This window comes from Manacus candei, unplaced genomic scaffold (assembly GCF_025592945.1).
Source record: "Manacus candei isolate 608988 ecotype Guabito, Panama unplaced genomic scaffold, ASM2559294v1 h1tg000052l, whole genome shotgun sequence".
In the NCBI taxonomy this organism is placed as follows: Eukaryota; Metazoa; Chordata; class Aves; order Passeriformes; family Pipridae; genus Manacus; species Manacus candei.
This window is the reverse complement of record NW_026138100.1, coordinates 3143985-3166405: the sequence shown is the minus strand read 5'-3', so window position 1 is coordinate 3166405 and position 22421 is coordinate 3143985. Positions and strand designations below refer to the sequence as shown.

At 40.3% G+C, this 22421-nt stretch overlaps 1 protein-coding gene across 10 annotated transcripts in view; it reads left to right on the top strand.

Moving 5' to 3' along the window:
* The window catches only part of TIAM2 (TIAM Rac1 associated GEF 2), a 171229-nt gene that overhangs the window by 10250 nt on the left and 138558 nt on the right, over positions 1 to 22421 (top strand). For all 10 annotated transcript variants that reach the window (XM_051801665.1, XM_051801667.1, XM_051801674.1 and 7 more), the window contains exon 2: positions 20817 to 20959. The gene's annotated coding sequence lies outside the window, so the exon portion shown is untranslated. The remainder of the gene's footprint in view (positions 1 to 20816; positions 20960 to 22421) is intronic.

Sequence of the window (22421 nt, the reverse complement as noted above, 5' to 3'; positions counted from 1 at the left end):
GTATCAGTTTAGTTAGACTGCCATTGCAACACTTTTCATCACCTTCAGGCAAAAAACTTTGTGTCCATGTCAAAATATTGACACTTGAGTCAAAAACTGGCCTGAAATATTTTTTGTTACATTGATAATGCAGGTAATGGGTGTAAATGGCCCCAAGATTGAAGTCAAGGCTTGAAGACAAAGCTGTGAGTGTGGTGGCATTTCCCTCTCCGTGCTCTGGTAAAGGCAGCCAGGAATGATCTCTGCCTGTGGTTTGAGCCAGCACAAAACACTGTGAACATTGCCAGCTGTTCTAAGCCTAAGGCAATGGCACAGAGATGTCCCTGCAGCTCAGCAGAGTTTATTAGTTTGGCCCAGAGCCATGGTAAGTGTTTAAAAGACTTTTGGTTATCTCCAAGTGTGGGCAGGGATTCCTTGTGTCTGTTCAGAACAAGTTTGAACCTGTCAGCATTATAACCTATAGATATATCCTGTATATCTGTGTCTTTGATGAAAGGAAACGGGCATGGTTTGGTATCTTGCCTCCCACTGCCTTTGAGTTTGTTAATGATTTTATTTTTTTTTTAATTTTGTAAAACTTGCCTCACTCTGTAGAAAATTAAAATAGGAAGAAGCAGTCACAGAATCATTAAAGTTGGAAAAGACCTCCAAGGTCATCTAATCCAACTTTTGACTGAACACCACCTTGCCAAGACCATAGCACTAAGTGCCACGTGCAGTCATTTCTTGAACACCTCCAGGGATGGTGACTCCATAATCTTCCCGGGCAGCCTGGTTCCAATGCTTAATCACCCTTTCAGCGAAGAAATTCTTCCTCATGTCCAATCTAAACCTCCCCTGGTGCAGCTTGAGGCCATGTTGCCCTGTCCTGTTGCTAGTTCCCACCTTGCTACAACCTCCTTTCAGAGAGTTGTAGAGAGCAATAAAATCTCCCCTGGGCCTCCCTTTCTCCAGGCTAAACACTCTCAAATCCCTCAGCCATTCCTTGTAAGACTTGTGCTCCAGACTCTTCACCAGCTCCATTGCCCTTCTCTGGACACACTCCACCACCTCAATGTCTTTCTTGTAGTGAGTGGCCCAGAACTGGACACAGGACTTGTGTGGCCTTGCTAGTGCTGAGTACAGAGGAACAATCACTTCCATAGTCCTGCTGTGTCCCACAGTGCTTTTGATACTGGCCAGGATGCCATTGGCCTTTTTGGCCACCTAAGCCCGCTGCTGGCTGAGGCTTGGCCTGTTGTTGACCAGCACTCCCAGTTCCTTTTCTGTGGGGCTGCTTTCCAGGCAGTTCTTGATCTGGTGGCTAGCTAAGTCCAAAGTGCCAAAAGATCTTTTCTGCACTGTGTTTCATATTCTTCATCAAACCTTCTTTTGAGCTCTGTATCTTTAGATTCAGCAGCCTTCAGTATAAACTTTATTGGAAGCAGTGTTTCCATTTGGAAAGGTTAGCAGAGGAGAAAATTTTGAACTGATTCAATCACTCACTTCCCTGTGTATAACCAAGGGCTCCTTTATTTCCCCTGCTATCTTGGTCTGGCTTGGAAAGAGCGTTTGGAGAAAGATACAGTGGTATAAGCGTTTTTTCTGGTGTTCATGTCTGGCCATTTTGTGCTTCAGGCTCTCTGCTTCAGCTGTGCTTGGACAGCATGCTACAGGTTCCTCTGGGAACAGTTGCCAGATGACCTGGGAGAGGAAGAGATGCCAAGGTCTCCTTAGCTGTACACTGGAAAGTTGCACTGAGGGAGTGCTGGCTAAGAGCAACTTATAGACAGAGGTGTCATCCTCATCAGGAGTACCAGTCAAGGGCACTTGAAGCCAAGAATCAGATAATGCAGAATTCACATGTACTCAGGATTTCTGTGGCTCTATCAGATAAACAGCTGCAGAGAAGACCCCTAACAGAGTGGTGGCACTGAAGGTTTTCTCATGAGGCATTCTACTTGCATGACCTGTATAAAGCAGCCCTCTCCATGGTGTCAGGAAGAAAGAGTTTTACTCTTCTTGGTTACCTAGGTTCTTTGTTCAACAGTGTACCTCTGGTTAGGTAGTAGAAGGCATAGTGCTGCACATGGAAAGCATGAGAGGAGATGTGTTATTCCTCTCCCTAAGAGGTGATGAGTGTCTACTCTTGTTCACAACTTGTACGGATCACTTCTCTGTGGATTTCCCCATGGTGTCTCAGCTCTGTGGCTACTCTGAGTGCATGTGGGTGGTGGGCAAGTGCTGGCTGCACAGTAAGCAGAAGTAAAGTTAAGATGAACCACTACTGACTGACACAAAAGTTTGTTTAAAAATGGGGGGGAACCCAAACCTCCAAAACATGTAATTTAAATTTGTTTCCAGAAGATGAGCAAGGGAGCAGTGATTAAGTCTAGTTCTTGCTGTCTGCCTGTCACACACTTAGTGAGAGGAATAGGATGAGGTGTGTGGACAGCTTGTGCCAACAGTGCTAGTGACTTCCATGTGGTCTTGGGGAGTAAAAAGAATCTTGGGGAGAAAACTGAGCTATTTATGTGGGCTGGTGGTGTGTCCATGTGAGGAATGGGTCATCCTTGTGCCAGCTGCATTGTAGTGGGGAGATGTAGAGTGTAGATGGCTACTCCTGTACCTTGCTGACTAGGAATGCCACCCTGGCAATGGCATCCCCAGGTCTTCCCCATCCAAATGTGTGATTTGGACAGCTTCCCTTGTTGGAGGAGAGAAACTTTGTCCATTAGGAGCTGCAGTGGTCGTCTGGTTTCTTCCCAGACTTTAGATGTGATTTTGCATGATAGGGCCACAGAGCAGTCCAGCACTGTGTGTGTGTTGCCAAATCTGGAAAGAGCTCTTTGTGCAATGCCTTGTCCCCATTAGTGCTGTTGGGGTAGCCACCAGCCCGAGTTCCTGTCTAGTGCATGGGTGGCAGGACTGGTTGCCCTTTCCTGGTGCTGCAGTTCACCGTCTAGTATTGAAAGCTTCCCTGGTTGCTTCCCTCCTCCTGCAGCTTACCTGATTCCCAGCCCAGGTGCAGTCGTGGATGGCAGTGCCTGTTGGGTATTGCACCCCTCACACCTAGCTGGCACTGGGGGTAATCAAGCTCAAGGTGTTTTTTATTTGATTTCTTTTCTAGCAGCAAAATAAGTCAGTGTAGTCAGGATGCTGTTTCAGAATACCTTACGGTATTTTGCTCTACGAAATATTTTAAGGCTTTTACACTTTGGCCTATGTCAGGATAAAAATAAGTACAGGACTATCAGACTTTCCCCACAGGACAAAAATTCCATTTTCCAACCACCTCTAATTATTTCCATTCTGCTGTCTGGAAAGGATCTGGAGACAATTTAGGAAGCCAATTTAAAATTGACTTGGGAAAAAATTATTTACCCTCCTGAGCCTCCTTAGATGTGCAGCCAGTGGCATGTGATCAATAGGAAATCTCATGCTCAATGATTTTGATGTTTGCAGAAGGACTTTGAGACCATGAAACTCAGCCTGGGTCCCTGCCTACCTGTATGTGAGATTTTTGTAGCTGTGGTGGACCAAACTGCCCACTTATTGAGGGGCTTTGTGTGGCAGGGGAAGTGGCAAAGGACCATTAAAAACATACAAAGGGTGGCTGTGCTCTGCAAAATGCCTTGCTGTGAGGTGCATGACATGCTATGCCCTGCTTCCTTCTTGTGGGAGCTTGGGTGACCTTGCAGCTTCTGGGCTCAGCACTGGTATCTCCAGGCTGTAGCGAGGCATGGTCTAAGCTACTACAGTCCCGAGTGTGTCTGTGAGTATCATCTGGAGCTCCAACAATAGAGGGAGGTATCAGGAGGAGCGCGTGTGCACCTCTGGCACCAAAGTACTGCTGCTCCCAGAGCTTTCTGTCTGATCCCTTCTCTGTGGATGGGTCCAGATTTTTCTTTGGCTTTTCTTACATACCAAGTCTGCATACATCATCCTGCATGTCTCTTTAATCCTATTAGGGCTGTGTTTAACTAGGGTTTGGATTTGTCACTAATGAGTGCTTGAGGATAGTAATTTTCAATTACACTTTTCTAACTCTCAATTAAAAAGGTGGTTGATGTTTTTTATGGAGAATTTAAAAAAACCTCTAATTTTTCATTTAGACCGGCTGCAAATTGTAAAATCAGGACTCATGGGTGTACAGAACGAACATTCTTAAAAAATATTGTAAAAACTGTTCTTCATACTTAACATTTAGAATTTTATTTAAAGATTTTTATGTGCTTTATGCTATGCTGGCAAATTGAAAAAATATTGGATCCTTATACAGAGAACCAACAGTTTCCCACAGCCCTGCTTTTACAGTGCTGAACGCATTTCATTTTGTGTGTGATTTTCCCCATTTGCCAACTGACTACATAATACAGTTTTTTTGGCATATTCTTTCTGTCTTATGACCATCAGCAGATATTTTGAGTAGCATACTATAAAACCACAGATCCTTTTTGCTGCCTTGGATTTTGCCTGTTACTGCTGGCAATGGAAAAGATTTTATTAATTTTGTGGTGTCAGTAAGCATTTCAGATGAAGCTTCAGCAGAGTCTCTGTGCCTGACCCCAACACCTGGCGCTGGTTGCCCTCCACATTGGCAATGGAGGGACGTGCATGATGGTCTCCAGTGTGTTCTTCAAAAGTAGCACAAAACTGTTCTGGAGAGGGATGAGGAAAAAGAGTGATACTTGTAAATGGATCAAGATGCTTTGCAAATCTTTTAGGATGATCTAAGCATGAAGGGAATGAAGCTGAATTTGAGGCAAGCAGCTGAAGTTGAGAATAACTGGAGGAAGGAGAAGATGGGACCAGGTGTAAGTCTGCTAGCAGTCATTATAGAGAAGTATGTTGTAGAGACATGGAATATTGCCTGGCAAACTGGTGTTTTATGGAAACAATGACCGACCATCAGAAACTGACCACCGGAATTTTAGAATTATAGAAATCGGAGAAATCGGGGAGGCAATAGCACTGCTATGTGCTGCAGTTGTGTAGAGCTACATCTGGATCATTGCCTTCAGGTCTGGGCATTGCAGCAGTTAAAAGGAATATAATGTATAGAAACTATCAGGCAGTTCACAGCAGTCTGAAAATTTTTGGTGTTTAGGACATTGTGTGTATTTTTAAGAATGTAACAAATGATTGCATACTGAAGACTAGTTCAAGAAGAGTAAACTAAGATGTGAACATGGGATAGCTCAGTTTAATGAGGAGAGGACTAACATGCTAATCAGCATCCCTGAAAGTTATAACCCTTGTGCAGAAGGGGCTGTTACTTAAGGCACTGTGAAGGATTATGAATGGTAAAAATTGGAAGTAGTAAATTTAGTAGGAAGTTTAATCTGAATAAAAAGAAGATAATCTTCACGGTCAGATCTCATAAGTAGTAGAACATTTCTTTGGGGAAGGGATGAGGACCCTGTCCCTGGAGTTGTTTAAATTTGGGCTAGGCAGGACATCAGAATATGCATTGCTGGGAGGAAACTCTTCACCGGCAGAATCAGGATTGGCTGCAATATTTGGCCGTCAGCAATGCTCTTATGATGAAATATTTCCTAGAATAATACACAGGGGTTTAGTACCATAAAACAGTTGAGTTTTTGTTGGTATAATGCTAGGGGTGAAAATATCCGTGATGAATTGTCACTGTCGAATCTCTGAGCCAACATGTGTGTTGGAGAACACATCCTTCAAGATCTCCACATGCACAGTTGTCTGTGTGGGAGAGAGTGTCACCCAAGGCCGATACTGATAGATCATTCACTAAACCCCCTATTGTAAATGACAGTGTGTACTGAGGGCTAAGAACAGGTGTAAAGGGTGGCTTTTATTGCTTCTTTCAAGTTTGCCTTTAGTCAATTACATTTGTTCTCTTGGACTTTATGAACATTAAATCCCAGTCGTAAAGGAGGGGAGATTTTAACTGCCATTCACTGAATTCAGACGGTGATGCTTCTAAACAGTGGCTACTTCTTATTTATAAAACTGGTGTAGAAAATAAGACCTTTGGCTTGCCAGATATGAAGAGTAACAAATGGGCCTAAAGCATCAGAAAAAAGTGTCCAGGTTATTTGAAAATCTTGTCTTTACTACTTCTTTTTCCCCCATCACAAGATCATAATAAAAGATTTTTTCCAGCTTCTGAGCTGTGCTCAACCAATTTTGTTTCTTTTAAAACAATTTATTTCAGTTTGGAACAGTTCTTTTTCCTCTGGTCCACATGCTGACGTTTTTGTTTCTTGCAGTATTTTGCATTTCACAGGGGCTTCTGTGTTATAGGGAACACAGTCTGCCAAATAAAACTTGTTTGGTAAATACTTCAAGCAGCTATGTAGAGCTAACTGATTTTGGATCTCAGGATGAGAACTTGATATCAATTTTTTGTTCACTTGTATTCTCTATGGGACCAGGTGTAAGTCTGCTAGCAGTCATTATAGAGAAGTATATCCTCTTGAGACAGGAAGTTCTTATTGTGCAGTTATGCTCCTCAACCAAAGACCTTTTTATGGGGAACTTTTATGTTTTGCTGTTGTTTTTTTCCTTTCATCTCTATGGATTTCTTTGTTCAATCGTTGTAGTTGAGGTTGTTTGCAGAAACTTAATCTGTGATACATTATTTATCATATTGCACTTAGTATTACAGTACAAAGGATTATTGACAATTTTTCATCGTTTTCATTAAGTTTTTTCCATTCATTATTGGCATTTTATGATAAGCGTATTTATATATTTTATATATTATTGTATTTATTATTGTATGTATTATTGATATACACACATTTATTTTATATATATATATATATATATATATATATATATATATGTATGTAATTTTGCAGAGAAAGATAGTAATGATTAAATGATGCCCTCTAAAGTTTATGGAAAGTTTATGGAAAAGCTGTGTCTGTAAAGGTACGCTGAAGTTCTCTTTACTGTATCTTATCCTGGTTCCTACCATGCTTTCTGGACTGGTTTTGGTTCAGGAGCCATAATCTCTGAAGCTTTAAGCACTGAACCCTGAAAAGCTTCAAGTTTGAGGTTTAGCCATGTGAGCTCTTGGCTATCACATGGATAACAGACATTCCCTGAATAAAAGGCAACTCAACTGGAAGCATGTTTGTACTAAGCCACATCAGAGTTATCCTCTGAATTAAAGCTATATTAAGTAAATTTATACAAAAAGATCTGAATTTTTTGTTGTAAGTACTGAGATAATTTGACAGCTCTAGTGTCATCACTATTAAATTTAGTTTTGTTTCATCTGAATGAATTGGAGTGTGGTAATTTGTATGCAACTTAATAGACCACTAAAATCCTCCATATGGAATTTAGATGAGATAAGGTTCCAGGAAATGAGGAAGTCTTACATGTGAATGACTGTAAACATGCTTAAAAGAGTCATTCTGTAAGAATTAAATAATGTTTAGGGGTAATTCTCCTGATTTTTTTTTTCTGTTGTAGAACACAACTGACAGTGTAATTCAAGTCCTAAAATTCAGGTGCATATCACTGTGATACTTTGCTGCCCCATGGTATTTCATGGGCGTTGCTACTTTACATGATAATGCAATGGACGATATGCAAAAAGAGTCAACAAAACAGAATCTCCAGTTAATAGAAGCCTACATTTATGGTAGCAATTAATCGATCTATGATGCCTTCTCAGCACATCATGTTACGTTTTCATGCCTTGGGAGTATTACAAAATGGCTGAACATGGATAAACTAGGAAGGCTGGCAATCTGAAGCTGTCATCTGATATTCCTGAAATTTTTGTGGGTAAAATAATCAAACCAAACTTTCCCATGTCTTCTCATTAAAGTTCAAGAAAATAATGAACTTTTTTCCCACTGTTCCCACTCACATTTGGTATGGATATGTACAATGTCTGTGGAAACTTCCTCTCTGTGCCTCTCATACAAGTCACTGACTGCTAGAGTACAGATTCTGCAAAGCAGTTCATGAACTTAGAGGGTTTTTTTAATAACTTAATCATATTAATCCTTCCCCCCCAATCCATCATTGCCAACAAGATTTTAGGAAGTCTTCTGTCCCTGATAATCCCATCATTTTATCGTTTTGAATGGTTTCCAAAAGACCTCTGGGCACTTGTTCTGAATCTCCTTTCTTTTATGCCCTATTGGTCACTGGTACATCATTTCTTAGGGGAAAAAAAAAAGGACCAGTAAGATAACTAATAACGTGTAAAAAACAGTGAAGGGGGGATGTGTGCCTAACTTCAAAACAAAGTGGATTTCATTTCCAGGACTGATGCATCTTTTGCAGATGCTCTAACTTGCTTCGAGGGGAAGGAATCGTATAAAGTAGCTTTCTTCCGGGGTTACACCCTGATGTAGAGCTCATTAAAATCAGTGGAAGTCTTTTTATCAGTCTCTTAATGAGTGATGCCTGCCATCTTCTTGTAATGCACAACTAGGTAAATGCTGCTTATTTTTCTGTTGCTATTACATAGAAATTATGGGACCATCAGAGCTGAAATAAAAGCGCTTAGCAGTTGTAGCAGCAGTCCTGTGCCAGTACCCTGGTGCTTCCACCACAGATCAGCCTGGGGACTTGGAGGAGTGTGACTGCTGGCTGTGTTAGGCTCCTGGGCTAACTGAGCCCTCAGCCTCCTCCTCGCCCTCCCCAGGCTGCTCTCCTGGCCTGCCGAGTGCGCTGCCACCAGCGATATTGTTAGTAAAGGGCTGGAGTATGCAGGTTGACTGGGTAATAGTAAAGTATAAAAGGAATTTAGGAATTGAATGGGGATGGGACCTCTCAGATTTATATTAATTTATGCAGTTTCTGTGATTCAATTTGCCAGTTTCTGCATACCAAGTGTTTAAAAGGAATTAAATAGTTAAGTTCAAAATTCCTTGTGTGCTGAGCATGGTCTAGATGGTTTATAGCTGTAAGCAAGCAAAAGGTTTACTTACAAATTTGATTTATATGTTCATTTATGTTCTTGAATATTGAGAGCAGGGAAGGAATTAGCAGTGTTGCATGAGCAGCACTAGCACATTTTTCACCTTATATGGAGAATTGCCTGCCACTTATCAAGCAGGGTTAGATTCGCTGTTATTGTCACATTCCTTAAAGTTGGAAGAAATCTTGTTTCTCTGACTAAAGAGTCAACTTGTAAGCTTATGGTTTTGTCATTTGAATACTGTTTTTTCATCCAGGAATTGTTGGGATGGGCAGCGCTTCTTGAGAAAAATAGCAGCATGCAAATTTTCACTGCTGTGTTGTGGAGTTCATTCCTCAGCTCGAGTGCAAGGGAAAATATGTTTTTCTATTTGGAGTCATTTGGAGTTCTTTCTGGCTGGGTCCTCTGGTCCTGAAGAATGCAACACGAGGGAAGGTTGCAGGAAATGAAGGGAAAGACCTGCAAGTTGTGTACCTGTGGTATTCAAGGGGATAGACCTCACTGTTTCTTCTTTTTCCCTGCTAGTGGCTGGTGCTTGAAACAGCCTTTTCATGGACTTGATTAAAGGACTTGGTTAAAGGACGGTGACTGACAGCTGTTGTCTATGAAGTCATTGACCTACTGGAGATCTGAGTGTGAGGCTAAATAAGTGGAAAATATCGAAGTGGAGATAAATTGCTTGCTTAGTCACCGATATCCCAGATTACAGAAGCCAGACAAAAAACTGAATAATTGAAAGATTAAGAAGGTGACAGTTATAACATTTCCTTTCATGATAGTGTAACATGACAGGATGGAATTGCTGAAGCACTGAAATACTTGCATTTGGAAGGTGGGAGATCAGTATCAGGTCTGTCAGTGCAAGTCTTTCAAATTGAAGAACTGCTTTCTGCTTGAAATATTTCTGGGATTGTGGCATTCAGTAGGGCAGTAAGTCTTGCCTGCTGCTGCTTCTTGGTTTTTTGGGTGCATGGACTATTTTAAGTGTTTAGAGCATTTGCTCTACCACTGTTGCGACTTCAGTTTGTGTTATAATTGTAGAGATTTTTCTATGGTACTGCTTGGAAAATAAAATACTGCAAAAAGGTAGTGATTAGGTGCAATGACTAGAAAACCTGGCTTAAAATTGCTGTTGCTGTTTTCACTTCCACGCAGATCCAGAAGAATTAACTGGAAAATGATACTCAAGTTTTTCTTGCTCCATAAAGGCAGTATTGGCTGTATTTTTTTTTTTTTAATAATAAGATGTAAAGAAGAATTCATGAGCCTAGTAATATTTGGAGCCAACAGAAACAAAAGGGCAGTTTATATGGCTAAATACTTTGAAAAATCAACATTTGAAATATTTAGCCAAGTGGTTGCATTGAAGTATCTATGCAATTTTGAGGGGGTAGGGCAAAAGATATGAATTTTTCTTTTCTGTTTGCCTGTTTGTGGTTTTACCGTTCTTCCCCTTTTATGGCTCACCAGAAAAGAACCAGATTTCTTATCATGTGTGGATATAAAAACTTAAACTACATATATTTATTTTTAGGACTCCACCCTTGGGCTTTGGATTTTGTGAACAGCTATTTCAGTAAATTTGTATCTATATGTGGAAACTGGCAAATTGAATATTGTGCAAATCCACGTTTTAAAAAAAGCAATTGCTATTATAGAAGGTAAATGATATCATAAGAAAGCCAAGTAAAAAAGATTGCATTTTTGTTTGCTACTAAGGGAATGATCAATTCTTCCTGCTGGCTTTTGCACCCTGCAATTGGAGATTCTGGCATGCAAATGGTTTAAATAATGTTAGGTTTTGTGTCTGGTTGGCGCTGTATAATGCTGGGGCTGGGGTGACTTAAATATACAGATTGTGGGCCAATCCCAAAGTCCTTTTCAGGCAGAACACCCATTGAAATCACATATAAGTGTCGTCAGTGAAAGCTTTGCCAAAGAAACCACTATGGATTTGACCCCAAAGTCATTACTACTAAATTTCATCTGTAAGCCTTTCATTATTGTGTTTTTTAAGAATGGAGTACTCGATTGAATCCTGGAATTCATTATAACTTCAAGTTTTTAACAGGGTATCAACCTCTTAAAGTACGTTTTCATTACTAAAAGCAGTTTCTTCCTCTTTGGTTTTTTCCTTTTTTTTTTTGTTGCTCTAAAAGAGGTAGGAGAGATACTCTGAGGCTCAGATTTATTTTACCTCAGAGAAGCAATCTACTGAGGTGCCTAAATTAGGAGCTTGGTCTTCCAGATTCACCATGTGCACAGTAAAGAGGGTTATGTTCAGAAGAGATTTTGCTCTATGTCATCTTTTGAATGTGACTGTTAGCCCCAGGGGTGGTGTAGGGTGCACTGATTTAGGAATACAGCGTGATGTGGGGGTCAGCAGAGGACCTCTGTGATTTGTGATATAAGTTGTATGTAAGTTATTTAAAAAATCCCTTTTAGGAGTTAGAAGGTTAATGTTTTTGTCTGTTTTTTCTTCATGGATGATGGGGATTTGTTATAGAACTGTGTCCTTTAGCATAGAAAATCTTGTGTTGTGGTGGGACCCTTGTGAGGTCTTCATTCTCTTGTACGGTTCATGCCTCTGGCTTTGGTCCCCTTCTGAAGGCTGCAGGTTTCATGTCAGATCTCACAAAGTGTTTTGTGAGTCATGATGTGGACTGATGGATTATGTGGCCCACAGAACCTTCAGAACAAGATGCCTGCAGTACCTGGCTGCTTGTAGCAGGACTGGCTGAACCAGGTGGTCCCTTATTGACCTCAGGTCTCAAGAGAGGGATTTTCAGCACAGAATCTGGATGTTTCATACTTTATATTGCTAAAACTGCAGTAATCCTGCCTTCCACTATTTAAAATACTGAAGGAACAATAACAGAAAGGATGAGCCATTAGGGTTTTAAAGCTGTTTTAATATGTCTTTACATTTCCAACTGCATTATACAATATTATATATAAACTATAGTCAGTAGAGGTAGTAGGAGCACCCTTAAGGATGCCTCCCGTATTCTAGCATAATATTTTCACCTGTGTTTAGTTCTGGCTAGCCTTCAGTCATTCAGACAAAAATTTCCAGAGTCTTTTTTCTGCTTCAGGCTGAAACCTCTTGGAAAGATTTTCAACAGAAGAACTCCAACTGTTTTTAAAAGAATGCATTACAGAAATGTAGAGAGATTTGTCAACTTTATTTAGCCAGTCATTCCAGTATTATTATACCTTCAGGGAGTAGAGAGGGGAGTTTGGGTGCTTTTTGCAGCCCCATGGAAATTAACACAGATTTGCCAACCTACCAGACTTGGTGAAAATTATCTGCACGTGCTCACAAGAGTAGGTAAGAGGTTTGCTGATACAATCATAGAATACTCCCACTTTCTAAAACGTGCTTCAACCTCACCGGCCTCTTTCGGTGCCTGGGGTGATGATTATGATGGGTAGTACTGAACAACCAGCTGGGTAGCTCCATGATTCCCACTGTCTCTGCTTTGTTGGAGGAAAGAGTATCTGGGTGTTTAATAGTCTTCCAAATTCAGTAAAACTTTATGCCAAGGCATACTTGAGATAATAATTGGAAAATCACTACTGTTCTACCAGTCACCATTCATGCAGTTAATTCTGATGAAGCTGAGAGTGGAATTTATACTCTAGTCCATATACTGCTCTCAGGAGTGCCTAGGATAAGAGATGTGATGCCCAAAGTTTGGGGACAAGATTCAAAAAATAACTTTTTGTCTTCTACCTTTTTTTTTTCTCTCGGGTTGCAGGGAGACTCTAGTACTGCCAGGATATAGGATTTTTCTGATAATTCTTTGTTACTTTAAAGTAGCAACTGTTGAGTCAAGTCTTCCATACAGGGGATGGATCTATCTGTTTTGTTTAAAAAGTAGCTAAGCATGAAAATACGACCTGGATGTTTTATGAAAGTTTCAATAAAACAGTGAAAACAATAATCCAATACATGGTATCTTTAAGCTTTTGAAGAAATCAGGATAAGAGCGGTTCATGACTTGAGGGTGATGGCAAGACTAAGGTCAGGTCTTTGTCGTTCTGCAGAGTGGGAATGAAGTTGCTGCTGGCATGTCAGTGTTGCTCCAGTCAAGGTCCAAAGGCTTCATGTAGTTGGCATTCTCTTTTACCGTGTTCTAGTTCTTTCACTTTTATAATGACATTGATAATTCTTGCTTCTCCCTATCTCAAGCCCTTTTAAAATATTCATCTTGCTCAGAAAACACAGAATGCTTCTCCTAGTGAGAAGTGCTTTAGATGCCTTCTCAGTCATGATCTCGGAAGAGACACCAGGAGTTTTTGTGAAACGGGAAATTTATACTTCCGCAGTTGGGGTGGAAAGGGAGAGGGAAGCACTTGCCAGCCTCCGGTACTTGGCCAAATTAGTGGACTAAGAAGTAGACCAGGATTTCGGCAAATAGGTAATTGCTTGCAGAGTATAAATGACTAGATTATTTTACAATAATTCTGCTAATTTGTTTTGCTAACCATGATGAAGACTGATATTTTGTCACCCTTCAAACATGCATTCACATTTCACACCCAAAGGTGAATGTTACAATGCATTTCGTAGCAATTGCAGCATTCATGATATGTTGCTTAGCATTTTCAGCCTATTCAAACAATTAGGGTAGTCTGTGAGGATAGTTCCTTAGCACTCTCCATCTCAAAGCATACTTCCACCAACAAAAATGCCAGTAATTAAAACTTACGTGAGTGGAAATGTTATCATTAACATCAACTTTATGCTCTTTATTTTGAAAAAACGTTAAGTGTTGCTATAGTTAACTAAAACAATTAAGCAGTTCAGGACCCTGTGTTATAAAATCTTAGATAAGAGTTAATCAATGTGGCAAACTGTAGGTTTGTCTTCTTGCCAGCTGGAGTTAATAGTGGGTGACTTCCCGGGGAGTTCAGGTGCTGAGGTGAGGAGAAACTCTAGTGTTTTCCTTGAATGTTTGTCTTGATCTGCTGAATTTTTCAATACATATTTAAGCAAAAGAGACTGAATTTGAGACTATATTTCATGTTAATATTTTGAAATCATTTTCCTCACCATTTCTGTTGCTTTTAATCAATTATGAATGTCCTGATGTAAATGCAGAATTAAAATACTAGGCTATTTTCTTGTGCATGATGTAAGGTCCTAAAAATTATACCAGATGAATGTTCTGGAAGAGAGAAAATAAAATACTTGAAAAAATGTAAGATAATACAGTATTTTCTGAAGTATATCTTACTGCATGATATCTGTAAAATGTAGATTATCTAAGTGTTAAATTTGGTATCTATCACCAAACGTGAGTAATGACCTGTTGGTAATGCTGCTAGCTTTATAGAAAATCTAAGGCTTCCCTTTCCGTGTGCAGCTTTTGTGTTGCTTTTGTTAGCTTCATGGAAAATTTCAAAGAAATCTCCAACTTTTTTTTGCCAAGTTTTTATTTCTCTGACAGAGTAATAATGCTGTTGCTTTAAGCCCACAGCGTTGCTTTATATAGATCTGACCTGGTTTATAGTGTTGCTTTCCAATACAAAATAAGAGAGTTCATCTCCCTTTCAGAAAAGGTTTATGACCGATCTTTGCCTGTCTTGGAATGTTTATTTTCTGAAGCTACTTCACTGCAAAAATATTTTGAAATGGAGAGTCCCAGGCTGGTGATGGGGTCTGTGCATCTCTTGCTTGTGCTCTATGCAGATATAATCCCGTCAGCAGTAGAAAGCTGTGGTTTTGTGATGGACCTCCCGTAGATCAGGCTCAATTCTGGTATTTCTGTGTCCCTTCCCTATCAATCATCCCTTTTTAAAAACTGCATAATTGAACTGATCTATGGGTATTGGCAAAACCATCAGAAGCATCAGTAAGATTTAGTTACTGCTTCCAGTCCTTTGCAATAACATAGGCTTACTTTCTTTTCTTCACATGTTGTGGATGATGAAATAACCTCGAAATAAACAATTTTAGAAAAAACCTTTTCACCACTAGGGATAATGGCAATAGAGAATGGGTTTACAATAGATTGCTTCTGGATGCTCTTAAAAAGGCATGAATCAGCTTTCTTAATAATGTAAATCTTTGATGTGAATCTGAAAGTGTACCCTCAGCTTTCTTGCTTGACTTTTGCTGAAGCCACATATTGATTATGTGCTAAGTTGACAGAGGCCAGTGGAAAAATCCTTTCTAACCATGTACCAGGAGTCTGTGGAGCTGTGTTGTATCCTGTATGGTGGCTTGTGCTTTGAAAGTGAATAAATAATGCCAAGTATGGGAAGAAGCATGCACAGCAGAAGAGATGATATGAAGCATGCAATTTAGGATGTGGAAGAGAAAGCTCTGCTCCTTCCTCCCTGCCCTGCCTAGCCTGGTTGTCCTGTCTGCCCCATGTCTGCCTTCCTAATGTCATTTTCTGGTGACCAGGAAAAGGATTAGGGCTGCTCCTACATAAAGCTGAGTAACCAACTCTACCTGCCCCTTTGCAGATGACCGTCCTAGACAAAGGGAAGCAGAGCAGGAAGGTTATTTGCTTGAAATCATCTGGGGCTTCTATCACTCAACCTGTGGGAAGGAGATGGTGTCTACCTTGGTCACAGGGCAGTGGGCAAGGCAAAGCTCATGGTATGGGGATGCTTTCTATTCATGTGTGGAGACCAGGAGGGGATTTTCACAGAAAGATGAAAGTTAGCCAGTCCTTGAGGCTGTTCAGAGCATCAGCAAACAGAATTGTGACCCTAAGTGCTGGTGAAGCATGAGCAGAGATATAGTCAATGAAGGCTTACCTGCTTTTCAGGGGTAAAGGACTCATGATCAGGCTGAAGGCCAACTTGTGGCTTGAGAAATTTTAATGAGATCTTAAAAATAGAGTGAGGAAACCTTTAAATAAGGTTTTCCCTTTGATTGTCTTCCTAGGTGGGACACTGAAACCACTGGCTGGATGGGAGTATACCTGGTTTCAGTTGTGGTATGTGCTTAATGCTGTGTACATTCCCACTGAGTATCAGTGTCAACCCTCATTGCTTGCTGGAGCTGACTAATTCATGGCTGCAGGTATTTGGCAGGGCTTTGAAAATATGTATTGAATCTCCAGCCTTGGTTTGTTTGTTTTGTAGAATCACAATAATTAAAAAAAATTAAATAGATGATTATGAAATTCAAGGCAAGAAAATATGAGACTTCCTAAAGAATATAGTAAAATAAAAAAAACCTCAGAAGTTTGAGACTGAAAGTTCGTAGTTGAGTTGTGAGTTTTTGCTACTTTTTTTGAAGTTGAATAAAGAGGAAAGTGGTTTAATGCAGAACTAATTAGTACCCATTTCTCTGGGGTGGAGTGATCTGTTTTCAGTCACACCTTCTCCAGGGTAACTCAAGTGGATTAATCAATGATCATCTTTCTAATTAAAATGCTGAATAGAGAGCTAGAGGATTAGAGGTTGATCATTAGTTTTGTGTAGAATCAGTGAATGAAAGGAAAGTAGTGTTAACAAGATGTTCCTTTTTCTCATAGGATCAGTCAAAAATTAGGAAAAAGGTCAGGACCTCTGAAATGCAAATTATCAACAAATATAAAAAAATATTTTCAAGTGCTTTCAGAATTATATTTTCAAAGTAGCAAGAAAGGTGGGGAAGGAAATGCCTTGGATCATCCCAGACATACATATCTGCTTGTCTCCGTTCTGCATCTGACAGAGCAGTTAGGGTAGATCCTGAAACTCTGTTTGGGAACGGGAAATTTCGTGAAACAAACACCCAGGCACAGGGAAGTGAAGTCCAGCCTTCCTTGTGCTGAAGGTTTCTGCCTTCTGGGCAGAACTGCATGCTGTGGCACAGCTCTGCCATTGTGGGTGGGCTGAATAGATGTGCCCAGTCAATGGTCCCTTTCCAAGGACTGGAGTGTTTGCTGCCCATGAGCAGAGCTGATGCTCAGTGTGTCACTGGGCAGCCTGGACTCCCAGGAGTTGATTATATGCTGAATGTCTGAATATAAACTGATGTGTCCAGTATGACACATGGCACAATTAGGGTTGTTCCATGGGGCTGAAAAAGTTGTGGGATTCTTTTTTTGGTTTGTTTTCTATAAGGAGAAGCAGCTTTCCATGCTATTGCATGTGAGCTTCAGACTGTTGCCAAATTTCTCCAGGGGAAAAAGGGTGGAAAACCAAGAAAACCATGTGCAGCAAACTGATGGACTGTTGCAGAAAGCTACAACAACTGCCACAGGCTGTTCACTGGTTGTTGGTTGAACATAGATGTCACAGAATCTCTCTCATCTGATGATTGACAGAGTAAGATCTGGATGTATATACTGTAACTATCCTGGAAAGCTGTTTGCAGTGCACTTTATAGGAGGGTATTGTGTACTCAGTGTAGCTTCAAGTAGCTAACTCTCCCAGGAACCACATGAATAAACATCAACTCTCTGCTTCCTTCTTGTTACCAAACCTGTTGAGGTTTGGTAGCATCTCATACCTCCCTTTCAACACAGGAGGTGTACTACAGCTCAGAGGAATGGACGTGTCTGTAGAGTTGTGTTCTTGAATTGCTCAGCACCTCGTCACTGTACACTGGCTTTAACCAGGGGCTATAGTTTATAATGAAGATGTCTGGCCCGGCAAAAGAAGCCAACCAACCAACAGTCAGTATTTGCTCGCTGCTCATGCAAATGGCACCTGCCCTGAGTTTGTACAGCCCTTCTCAAATCACAATTGAGGAATTACATCTGTGACTTTAGTGTTGCTATTGAGTGTATAATGTAATTCACTCTTTGTTTACAGTAGAGTTGGAAAGGCCTTTGGTAGCTTTGTACTAAGGACTTTACTTCAGCCTTTTGCTGCTGTTTATTTTTGTGTACCTCACTGTTGAGCAGGAAAATGAAAAAGTGAGTACAAGATGAATGACAAACTGCAGTTTTTTTACCATAGCACACACTGCCTAATCTATTCTGTTCAGACAATCGCAGCTATGCCTACCTGTCTGTCCTCAACTAAATGACAGAGCCTAGAGTGTTGTATTTGCCATGCTTAGTGCATGGGATTTTTGCAGGAAATGTTAATGTGCAGGAAGGAAGAACCTGAGTCTGGGATGTATGAGGTTTATGTGACTGTTATTATAGTACAGCAATTCTTTGTCTTTTAAGTACTACTTTGTCTTTTTCTATAATTTTCTTTTTGTTTGTTTTTTTTTCTCTTTTTTTTTTCCTTTTTTTTGTTTGTTTGTTTTTTTCTTTTTTTTTTTTTTTTTGATATGTGGCAGATTTTTTTTTTCTTCAGATTGATTCCTTTGGAAGTGCTTTGCCCTCAGTAGAGGTTTGATGAGAATCATTGGTCTTAAAAGACGTGTTTTGGGCAAGGGGAAAGAGGAGTAAGATCACTGATATAAGATACCTGTTTCCTCTTAGCCTACTAGAAAAAGGTACTTGAATGTGTAAAGCTCCGTATGTGTGGAGCAATGTAGATTTTTCTTATGTTAAGCCTTATAATTCAAGACTGTGCAGATCTGGGGAGATGGGTATCACAGATCTGGCAGAGCACTGCTGGGAAGTTTGTATTCACCATGGCAAACTTCCTTCAACGTTTGATGGACTGCTTGCGGGGGAGCATTGTGACCTCCCTAAGAGGTAGCTTGCTGGGAGTGCTGGAAACACTTCAAAAAATCTGGCCCTCTTACCCAGGCCAGGAAGTTTTCTTCAAACGGAGCAGGATATCATCCTTAATAAGTACCCAAGTAAGACCTGATTGGTAGGGATACTGGTAATACTTTGCCATAAAATTGTTCTTTTGTATCAAAAGTAGTACACCATCTGCCTGCTATAAAACATTGTGTTCTTGTTTCTGTCTCTTCTTGTCCAGATTGAAATGTTTTAGCTGTACATTTACAAATCTGGGATGTATTGTGAGGTCACCTGGGCTGTAATTAGCTAACAGTTCGCTGCATTCCCCATATAGTTATGGGCCAGCAAAAATCCAGGGGAGTCAGGTTTGCCTGTGAGGGAAGATTTTAACTCTACATTGTTGAAATTACATGTGTATACTGACATAGGTCTTTTATTTAGATCTGTACTAGGTCTCACTCCATGTCTATCAAAGCATTAGTTAAGAAACTACATCTATGAAGAGCTGGAAATGTGGTTCCAGACGAAAAAAGAAAATGCTCGAGCTGCCCTCTGCAGTGAGGTGGAACATGGGAAGAAAAAGGGCGCCTCTCAGTTCAGGGATTTTGCAGTCATGTAGGTGAGAGCAAGTTATCACCCAGGTCTTTTGAGTCTTAGTTGCAGGTGCTCAGGAACTGAATATCATGGTGAAGGAAGTGCTGTGTGTCTTTGAGGAGTGGATCCATGCTGTGCCGTTCTGTAGGAAAAGATAGAGGTCGACCACAGTAGCAGCATTATGAACATTGCAAAAGAAGATATCCATGACACATGGGTCACAGTGGTGTTATCTGAATGCCATAGTCATGGCACTTGCAACCCTGTCCTGCAGTGCTTGGCTCTGTGTCTCTTACAGCCATGATTAGGAGGGCTTTGGTGGTCTGTGCTCGAAATGTTCTGTGTAGATAGATACATACCTTTCCCTACCGTCAAAGCAAGTCTGTGTTTTGTATTTGGAACTTTACAAGTGTTTTTATGGCAACAACTAAGACAAATATTACTTACATCTTATGACTCAAGTTTCCTCTTGGATGTGACTTGCAACTTGATACTGCTCTTTACTTTGCTCACCCATTGTTAATTTGTCCATTTTGTATGGGGGTTTTGCAGCTTGTATTCTTTGCTATGTTGTTTGCATTTTATTTTAATAAAACAGCCTTTGTTTTGAGTGAAGTCAGTTTAGGACTTTGCTCCAACTCCACTAGTAATCTTAGAAAAAAGGAAATTTAACAGCTTTAGACAGGAGTAACACCTAGTTTCTATTTTACAGGTTTACATGTGACATTTTAGTTAAGAATCTGTTTAGTTTTGTAGTGACCATCACCAGGCTTTTCAGTACGATCTGCCTTTTTAAGCATGAGTATGATAAAATTCTTAGTTTTAATTCTGTGGTATGTCAGTTTAACTGTTGTAGATATAAGGTTTTTTTCTGACAAGGTGCTGTGTGCCACGAAGAAGCAGTTTAAAATCAACTTTGCCAATTTAAATATCACAGAAAATATGGTAGAATGACACTTCACAGAATGAAAATGACAGACTTGGTAAAGCATGAAGTTCTCTGTGCCAGCTTTTGGGAGTTCAGTTAGGCACTCTTCTTGTTCAGTGCAAATACACTGAGGATGGTGTCTATGTCTTCTGTCTTACCATTGTCAGGTGGTGTGGGCAAAAGAGCAGCCGATTGTTCCATATTGATCTACTCAAAAGTAGTGACTGGCTTTTCAGAGCTGAGCTTGGCTGGTGCAAGAGAACTTCCACAGGAGTTCTTTGTAACTGATGTGCAGCTATTTTTCGGAGGTCCTGGCTGGGATTTGATAGCAGTTTTAAATAAGAACATGTGGAAATGGGCAATTCTGCTATGGTACAGGTACCGTTTGTGGTCTCTGCCACCAATGTAGAAAAGGGACTATGGTGGTGCTGGCCCGTTTCAAGCCACCTTTCCTGGTTGTGTGTTTCCTAGATGGAAACCTGGACAGCTTAACAAAAGCTCCTCTTGAAGCATATGGTTGTAATGTGTTGCTTTACTGGGTTTCTAATTTCCATTTCTACATAGAAAGAAGTTTTTTAGCTGTTGTGCGTGAGCAGTCTGCACGGAATGTGCAAGTAAGGTACGAATTGAGTGGAGACGTTTCTAGCTGCTTTTTTTGCATAAGAATTGTCGGCTTTTGCATAGGAGGGGTTAATCATTTAGTTGGCAGTGCTTCAGAACAAACCTTATTTCTAATGTATCTAGGGATGCAGGTGTTAACAAAACAATTTTTGTTTTTCAGATTGCCAGCACTACAAAAATAAAGACTTCCAGCAAATAATTCTTCAGCTTGGAAAGCTGCAAGGACACCCCACCCTCTCTCTGTGCTTTCACTCATGATGCAGAGAGAAAGAAGACATTTGGAGATCAAATAAATTATGCAAGGTTTGTTTGCTTTTATTTTGTTGGTTTGTTTATTTCTGAGCGGGTAAATTGTATTATGAAACATTATAGGCCAAGATCCAGATACAACCAGCTTAAAATTTGTTTTAGTCCCTCGGTGTTGATGTTTCATATTGAGACTTTAGAGTCAGCCAGTAGTGAACATCAGCACAGGGGGAAATGTAGGCTATGTGAATTGTTTTTCTCAAGGCATTAATCCAAATTTTAAGGCCTCTGGGTTCAAAATAGTTTGTATTTACAAAACAGACAAGCCTTCAAATCTGTAAATAGCATAGATGCAGTTTTCTATACTTAACTCAGTAGGGAAAGGGAGGGGTTTAGGCTTTTTCCTCCTCAGCTCAGTGTCTTATGATGTGGTAGATTCCCTCTCAAAGGAGAAGGAATGGATGAGCAGTTTCTGGTGTGTGCATCATTCAAGAATTAGACAGAAAATCACCAGTGAAGTGATGACCTGCTCCTGATGTCTCACCCAAAGGACAGAGCAGTGTTACAGTTAAACTCTGGTGATCATCAGGTGTCTGCCAGATGTAGTTAGAAACATTGTGAATGGCATATGAGAGAGAGATGTGCTTTGGTTGAGGGTTTGAAAGGCTTGGTGCAACTGAGTTTATGGTAGGGCCAGTTTCCTCCACCCTGTTTCGTTTTGTCATCTGAAATAAAGGGGTTATTTAGAGATTTTTAAAAGACTTAATCACGATGTTTTTTAAAAGGCTTATTGAGAGCATTTATTCAACTTTTGGTTATTTTTGATTGCTTCAGCACTGTGTGCTGTTACTACATTGTTATCAATACTGTGCTATCTACTACAACATATATGCTACTAGTTAACATGAAATCCAGACCCGTTTGGCCTTTGAAGCTGGAGTTCACTGTACAACCCTGACAAAACCACTCTTTAGGAAGGTTAGGCCTATGAGCAGTTTGCACATCACAGGGAAGCATGGTTGGACCTCAACACATCCTGTTCATCCTCATTCCCCAGGAGTGTGTCTGACACGATCACATCCACTAGAAAGGAATGCAGTTTCAGAGGAATTCAGTCTCATTCTGTGCTAGGACAAAATTGCTTTTCTTTCCTGACAAAATACTTTGGGGCAAAATCGTGCCGAATAAATGGGGGAACTCTCCAAGTTGCAGAGAGTTGCAGGTTTTTCTTCCCTGACTCACACATACTAGGCTGGTAACTATTAGAGCTGATTGGTCTATAATATTCAAGGAGTTAAAAAATAATATATAGGTATATGTTCAGTTTATTTTGTAACCCTCTCATCTCTTTTAAAATCAGTATATAATGGAGCATTGCTACATTTTGTGATGACTTCTGAGTTCTACCACTTGAAAGGGACTTAGGGCACTGATGCCACAAAAAGTAGATATGCACAAATGCTTCATTTGCTGTTATTTGGTTACAGAGTATTTGGCCCGTTCTTTCTAAAACAGGCTA